Source organism: Neophocaena asiaeorientalis, unplaced genomic scaffold (genome assembly GCF_003031525.2).
Source record: "Neophocaena asiaeorientalis asiaeorientalis breed wild unplaced genomic scaffold, Neophocaena_asiaeorientalis_V1.1 scaffold417, whole genome shotgun sequence".
In the NCBI taxonomy this organism is placed as follows: Eukaryota; Metazoa; Chordata; class Mammalia; order Artiodactyla; family Phocoenidae; genus Neophocaena; species Neophocaena asiaeorientalis.
In genome coordinates this window covers 4,900,961-4,909,266 of record NW_020175387.1, presented here as the reverse complement: position 1 = coordinate 4,909,266, position 8,306 = coordinate 4,900,961, and the positions used below count along the sequence as shown (strand labels likewise).

The 8,306-nt window shown below is 34.7% G+C and overlaps 1 pseudogene; it reads right to left on the bottom strand.

The window, feature by feature from the left end:
- Positions 1 to 1,171: 1,171 nt before the first annotated feature.
- LOC112413716 (glutaredoxin-2, mitochondrial pseudogene) lies at positions 1,172 to 6,068 on the bottom strand (annotated as a pseudogene).
- Between the last annotated feature and the right edge of the window lie 2,238 nt (positions 6,069 to 8,306).

Below are 8,306 nucleotides of genomic sequence, written 5' to 3'. Positions count from 1 at the left end.
AAATCTATATTGAATAATAGTGACAAAAGTGGACATCCTTGTCTTGTTCCTGATCCTAGAGGAATGGTTTCAGTTTTTCACCATTGAGAATGATGTTTGCTGTGGGTTTGTTGTATATGGCCTTTATTATGTTGAGGTACATTCCCTCTATACTCACTGTCTGGAGAGTTTGAAACATAAATTTGTGTTGATTTTTGTAAAAAGCTTTTTCTGCATCTATTGAGATGATCATATGGTTTTTCTCCTTCAATTTGTTAATATGGTATAGCACACTGATTGATTTTCGTATATTGAAGAATCCTTGCATCCCTGGATAAATTCCATTTGATCATGGTGTATGATCCTTTTAATGTGTTTTTGGATTCTGTTTACTAGTATTTTGTTGAGGATTTTTGCATCTATGTTCATCACTGATATTGGTCTGTAATTTTCTTTTTTTGTAGTATCTTTGTCTGGTTTTGATATAGAGTGATAGTAGGCTCATAGTATAAGCTTGGAGTCATCCTCTCCCTGTAATTTTTTGGAAGAGTTTGAGAAGGATGGGTGTTAGCTCTTCTCTTAATGTTTAATAGAATTCATCTGTGAAGCCATCTGGTCCTGGACTTTTGTTTGTTGGAAGATTTTTAATCACAGTTTCAATTTCAGCACTTGTGATCGGTCTGTTCGTATTTTCTCTTTCTTCCTGATTCTGTCTTGGAAGGTTATACCTTTCTAAGAATTTGTCTATTTCTTCCAGGTGTCCTTCGCATAGAGTTGCTTGTAGTAGTCTCTTATGATGTGTTGTATTTCTGTGGTGTCCATTGTAACTACTTTTTCATTTCTGTTTTTATTGATTTGAATTCTCTCCTTCTTTTTCTTGATGAGTCTGGCTAGAGCTTTATCAATTTTGTTTGTCTTCTCAAAGAACCAGCTTTTAGTTTTATTGATCTTTGCTACTGTTTTCTTTGTTTCTATTGCATTTACGTTCTACTAACGTTGGGTTTTGTTTGTTCTTCTTTCTCTAGTTCCTTTTGATGTAAGGTTAGGTTGTTTATTTGAGATTTTTCTTGTTTCTTGAGGTAGGATTGTATTGCTACAAACATCCCTCTTAGAACTGCTTTTGCTGCATCTCATAGGTTTTGGATCATCATGTTTTCATTGTGATTTGTCTCTAGGTATTTTTTGATTTCCTCTTTGATTTTTTTCAGTGACCTCTTGTTTATTTAGTAACATACTGTTTAGCCTCCATGTGTTTGTGTTTTTTACGGTTTTTTCCCTGTAATTCATTTCTAATCTCAGAGTGCTGTGGTCAGAAAAGATGCTTGATATGATTGCAATTTTCTTAAATTTACTGAAGCTTGATTTGTGACCGAAGATGTGATCTATCTTGGAGAATATTCCATGCGAACTTGAGAAGAAAGTGTAATCTGCTGTTTTTGGATGAAATGTCTTATAAACATCAATTAAATCTATCTGGCCTATTGTGTCATTTAAATCTTGTGTTTCTTTATTAATTTTCTGTCTGGATGATCTTTCCTTTGGTGTAAGTGAAGTACTAAAGTCTCCCACTATTTTTGTGTTATGGTTGCTTTCCCCTTTTTTAGCTGTTAGCATTTGCCTTATGTATTGAGGTGCTCCTATGGTGGGTGCATAAATATTTACAATTGTTATATCTTCTTCTTGAATTCATCCCTTGATCATTATGTAGCATCCTTCCTTGTCTCCTGTAACAGTCTTTATTTTGAAGTCCATATTTTCTGACATGAGTATTGCAACTCTGGGTTTCTTTTGATTTCCATTTGCATGGAATATGTTTCCACCCCCTCACTTTCAGTCTGTTTGTGTCCTTAGATTTGAAGTCAGTCTCTTGTAGACACCATATATATATGTGATTTTTTTAATATTCATTCAGCCAGTCTGTGTCCTTTGGTTGGAGCATTTAATCCATTTACATTTAAGGTAATTATATATATGTATGTTCCTATTACCATTTTCTTAATTGTTTTGGGTTTATTTTTTAGATCTTTTTCTTCTGTTGTGTTTTTCACCTAGAGAAGTTCTTTTAGCATTTGTTGTAGGGCTGGTGTGTTGGTGCTGATTTTTTTTAGCTTTTGCTTGTCTGTAAAGCTTTTGATTTCTCCATTGAATATGAATGATATCCTTGCTGGGTAGAATAATCTTGGCTGTAAGTTTTTCCTTCTCATCACTTTAAATCTATCCTGCCACTCCCTTCTGGCCTGTGCAGTTTCTGCTGAAAAATCAGCTGATAAGCTTATGGTGATTCCCTTGTATATTATTTGTTGTTTTTCCTTTGCTGCTTTTAATATTTTTTCTTTGAATTTAATTTTTGTTAGCTTGATTAATATGGGTCTTCACATGTTTCTCCTTAGGTTAATCCTGTATGGGAGTCTCTGCACTTCCTGCACTTGGGTGGCTATTTACTTTCCTGTGTTAGGGAAGTTTTTGACTATAATCTCTTCAAATATTTTTTCAGACACTTTCTCTTTCTCTTCTTCTGAGATCCCTATAATTAGAACATTAAGACACTTAATGTTGTCCCAGAAGTCTCTGACACTGTCCTCATTTCTTTTCATTCTTTTCTCTTTATTCTGCTCCTTGGCAGTTATTTCTACCATTCTATTTTCCAGCTCACTTATTCGTTCTTCTGCCTCAGTTATTTTGCTATTGATTCCTTCTAGTGTATTTTTCATTTCATTTATTGTGTTGTTCACCACTGTTTGTTTGTTCTTTAGTTCTTCTAGGTCCTTGATAAAAATTTCTTGTATTTTCTTAATCCATGCCTCCATTCTATTTCTGAGATTTTGGATCATGTGTACTATAATTACTCTAAATTCTTTTTCAGGTAGATTGCCAATTTCCTCTACATTTATTTGGTCTTTTAGGATTTTACCTTGCTCCTTCATCTGTAACATATTTCTTTGTCTTCTTATTTTTGTTGATGGGTGCAGATGTATTCCTGTCTTGCTGGTTCTTTGGCCTGAGAAGTCCAGCACTGGAGCTTGCAGGCAGTTGGTTGGAGCTGGGTCTTGTTGCCGTGATGAGGACTTCCATGAGAACTCACACCAATTAATAATATTTCCTGGGACATGAATTTCTCTGGTAGTCCAGTGGCTTGGATTTGGTGCTCCCACAACAGGGACTCAGGCCTCACACCTGGCCTGCAAACCAAGACCCTGCAAACCACGTGGCTCAGGAAAAAAAAAAAAAAACGACAAAGGAAGCCCAAGGCAGATAATAAAAACCAAACTGAACAAAAACAAACACACACACACAAAGAAAAGAAAACAAATAAAACCCAAGACAAATAACAAATACAAGTAAACAAAAAACAAACTGACAAGCAAACAACAATAACAACAAAACACAAGGAAAGCCAGAAACAAGAAGACACCCAAACAAGAGAGCCCAAAAACTGAAACCAACAATAAAAACAAAACTAACCTAAACAGAAAACAAAACAAAACTAAACTAAAAGAAAAGCTAAATGAACTGAAGACACTGAAAAATGACAAAAGAAAAAAAAGTAAATAAAATAAAAAAGAAGATAACAAAACAAAAATATTGAAAAAAACAAACCAACAAATAAACAAGACAAACAGAAAAAGACAACAAGCAAAAAAGAGCAGAACAATAAAAAAGAATAAAAAATGAGATAAAATATAATTAGTAAAATAAAAAATAAATTGGAAAAAATAAAGAGGAAGATGAAACTACAAAACAGAACAACGATGTAAAAAAATTAAAAGAAAAAAAATTTTAATTCATTAATTAAATTAAAAAATTCCCTGGTGCTTCCACTATCAGTATCCTTGCCCCCATAGTGAACTACAGCGAATCTCCACCTCCCCAATATACCCTCCAAAACCTCTAGGTAGGTCTCTGAACCACTTTGTCAGCCCCACCCCTGCATATGTTCCTCTCACCAGTGTCTGCTTCTGAAGTTGGCCCAGAACACAGGTACCTGCACAGGCCAGCTGGGGTGTGGGTTTCCACTGGCATGGCTGCAGAGTCCAGCACACCCAGAAGAAGCTTTGGAGGTGGGCGGTGCTTGGGTCCACTGACCCACATGGCCAGAGGAGGCTTTGATGGGGGCAGGGCTCAGAACTGTGACCTGTGTGATCGGAGGAAGATTTGTCAGGGTCGGAATGTGGGCTTCCGGGACTTGCTCCACTTTTACTTCTGATTTTTGTAATTTGAATCTTCTCTTTCTTTTTTCATATTTAAACTTGTTAAAGGTTTGTTAATTTTGTTGATCTTTTGAAGAACTAGCTTTTGGTTTCATTGATTATGTTCTATTTTATTCTATTTTTTATTTCATTTATCTCTGCTCTAATCTTTATTATTTCTTTCCTTCTACTAGCTTTGGGTTTAGTTTGCTCTTTTTATTCTAATTCCTTAAGTTTTAAAATTAGCTTTTTGATTTGAGATCTTTCTTGCTTCTTCTAATGTTATCTTGTATAGCCATGTATTTCCCCTTAGCACTACTTTCACTGCATCTTGTAAGTTTTGTTAGTTGTGCTTTAATTTTCATTCATCTCTAAGTATTTTCTAATTTCCCTGATGATTTTTTCTTTGATCTATTTGTTAAGAAAGTATTGTTTAATTTTCATATTTTGTTAAATTTCCAGTTTTCCTTCTGTTATTGATTCCTAACTTTATCCCATTGGATTGGAGAATATATTTTGTATGAAAGCTAACTTTTAAAATCTCTTAAGACTCACTTTATGACCTAATATATGGTTTTTCCTGGAAAATATCCCATGTGCACCTGAGAAGAATGTGTATGCTGTTGTTATTAGGTAGAGTGTTCTATATGTGTCTGTTAGATATGGTTAATTTAATGTGTTGTTAAAGTCCTCTATTTTCTTACTTTTTTCTATCTGGTTTATCTACCCATTATTGATAGTGAGTTATTAATGTCTTCAACTAATATTATAGAACTACTTCTTCTTCAATTCTGTCAATTTTTACTTCCTATATTTTGACGGTTTCTTATTGTCTGTAAATAAATATTTATAATTGTTGTTTCTGCTGTATTAAATCTTTTAATAATATATAATGTTATTCTTTATCTCTTGTAAACTCTTTTGATTTAAAGTCTACTTTTTCTAATACTAGTATAGCTACCATATTCTCTTTAGGTTACTATTTGCATGGGATATCTTTTTCTATTTTCTCACTTTTGGTCTATTTGTCTTTCTTTGGATCTGACGTGGATCTTTTGTAGACAGCATGTACTTGGATAATGTGTGTTTAGCTATTCTGCCAACCTCTGTCTTTTGATTGGAATATTTCTTCCATTTACATTTAAAGTAACTACTGATAAGCAGGAACTTCTATTTTGCTATTTGTTTTCTACATGCTTTACAGCTTTATTGTTCCTCATTCCCTGCATTGGTCTTTTCCTTTGAGTTTTGTTCATTATTTGTAGTGGAATATTTTAATTCTCTTCTCTTTTCTTTTTGTGTATGTTATTTATCTATTTCTTTATGGTTACCATGAGGATTACATTTATAATTTTAAAATTATAACACTAATTTGAATTTCTGAGTTTTTCACAGTGATTTATTGTTCATTATGACTTTTTCATAGAGATAATTTTCCAATTTAAAACTTTCAAATATTTAAAATACACTATCAGGCATTATCACTTTATATAGCTGACATTTTAGTATCAAAGTTATGAGCACATATCACTAAAATTCTTTCCTCATACTTTGTAAAAAATACACTGATGTAAGAGTGGAAGCAATTTACCTACTTTGTGAAGCCAGTGAGTGTCAGTTGCACCTCCAATAAAAGTCCCATTGACAAATATTCTTGGCACACTTCTTTTACTGGTGAATTTTGTAAAGAATATCTTCCAACTGATTTCTATATTCAAGCATGTCCAATTCCACCACTTTATAGTTAACATTCATGTCATGGGAAAGTATGTTTGCCATTGTACTGTAAGAAAAGGATGTTTTTGAGGCAATCATCACCCAGTTATCAGAAATTATTTCTTGGGTCTGATTCACAGGAGCAGTTGCTGAGTTCCCCAAAGATGATGATGTGCTATTCCCCATCCCAAAGGCAGAAGCTCCTGCTGCCCAACCAAGATGGCCTACTAGAGCCACTCTAGCTTTGTCCCCACCAAAGCTGCATGGCACCAACACATGGTCTTGATTTGAATTTTTACCAGTTTAAATTCAATAGCATGCAAAAATTCTGCCCATTTACTGCACTGTCCTCACCCCTTTTGGTTGTTGAGGTCACAAAATTACATCTTTATACATGGCATACACTAAAACACTAACTAATAATTCTTTTAAATGCATTAGAGTCTTAAATTATGTTTCAAACAAAGCATTAAGTTATAAACCACAGTTATAATAGTACTAGCTTTTAGAGCAATAATTTTAAAAATGTTTTCATCTCTTGAGTCCTGTAGAAAAATATAAATAGACTTACAAACCATTGCTACAATAATGTTGGCTTTTATAATTGTCCACATGTTTACATTTGGTGAGTTTTTTATTTCTACATGTGATTTTGTGTTGCTGCCTTGTGTCCTTTCATTTCACTCCTGCAGGACTCCGTTGAGCATTTCTTGCTCAAGGACAGGTCTAGTGGTAACAAACTTCTTCAGCTTTTGTTGTCTAAGAATGTCTTAATTTCTGCCTCACCTTTGAAGGACAGTTTTGCTGAGTATAGGATTCTTGGTTAACAATTTTTCTCTTTTATCACTTTAAATATATAGGCCTCCTGACTTCTGGCCTCCAAACATTGTGATAAGAAACCTGTTAATAATTTTATTGAGGATTCTTCATATGTGATGAGTCACCTCCATCTGGCTGCTCTCAGGATTTTCTCTTTGTCTTTTGAATGTTTGATTATGTGTCTTGGTGCACATCTCTGAGTTCACCATACTTGGAATACATAGAGTTTCTTAGAAGTTTATATTTATATATTTCATCAAATTTGGGAAATTTTAAGCCATTTTTTTCAAATACTGTCTCCTCCTCTTTACTTCTTCTCCTTCTGTGACTCCCACAATCTGTATGTTGGTCCATTGATGGTGTCCCAGAGGCCCCTTAGACTCTGTTAACTTGTCTTCAACCTTTTTTCTTTCTGTTCCTCAGACTCAAAAATTTTTATCCCAGAGAGCTGGTTATTCAATGTTGACATACACAACACTGGGGAGATGTTCATATATGTTTGCTGAGATCTGTATTGGATATTTTTATTGGCAATTCAGAACATTTTCTTCTTTCAAAATCTCCCACTCAAAGATGAGATGGAGTAGATCAACACTTGTTCCTGTTCTTTCCAATAAATACAATGAAAAACCCTGGATGTTATATGAACACACACACACACACACACACACACAAGACTGAAAGATGAAAATTATATATACATACATATAGTTTTTTCTAATCAGTTTCTTCCCAAACAGCTATCACAAGCAATCTTAGATAAAGAAAAGTAGCAAGAACATAAATAGATATTGAATATATTGGATATTGAATTTTGTTGTATAAATGAAGTAGGAAATAAAATAAGGGGTATTTATTACTTTACCATTAAATTTATTGTGAAATATGTTTTTGCCTTTTGAATGTAGAAACTTTTCTAACAGAACTTTTTTCTTTTCATAATCTTAATATGTTTGTGCAGGTATTAGTTCACAGTTTCCATTATTTTGGCTAAAATAAATTTGAGTAACAGCAGTAAATTCTAGTAAACAACTTATTGTTAAGCACCTTGTGTCATGTGTGTGACATTTGGAGGCTCAAAGAAAAGGGAATAAATTCTTCAAAAAAAATGTTACTTGGGCTTCCCTGGTGGCACAGGGGTTGAGAGTCTGCCTGCGATGCAGGGGACATGGGCTTGTGCCCCAGTCAGGGAGAATCCCACATGCCACAGAGCGGCTGGGCCCATGAACCATGGCCGCTGGGTCTGCACGTCCAGACCCTGTGCTCTACAATGGGAGAGGTCACAACAGTAAGAGGCCCACGTACCACAAAAAAAAAAAAAAAAAGTTACTTAAAAGTATTGGTTAAAAAACATGCAGTAGGGCTTCCCTGGTGGTGCGGTGGTTGAGAGTTCACCTGCTGATGCAGGGGACACGGGTTGGTGACCCAGTCTGGGAAGATCCCACATGCCATGGAGCAGCTAGGCCTATGAGCCGTGGCCGCTGGGCCTGCACGTCCAGACCCTAAGCTCTGCAACGGGAGAGGGCACAACAGTGAGAGGCCAGCGTCCCACAAAAAACAAAACAAAACAAAACAAAAAACATGCAGTAAAGATATTAAGGAGAC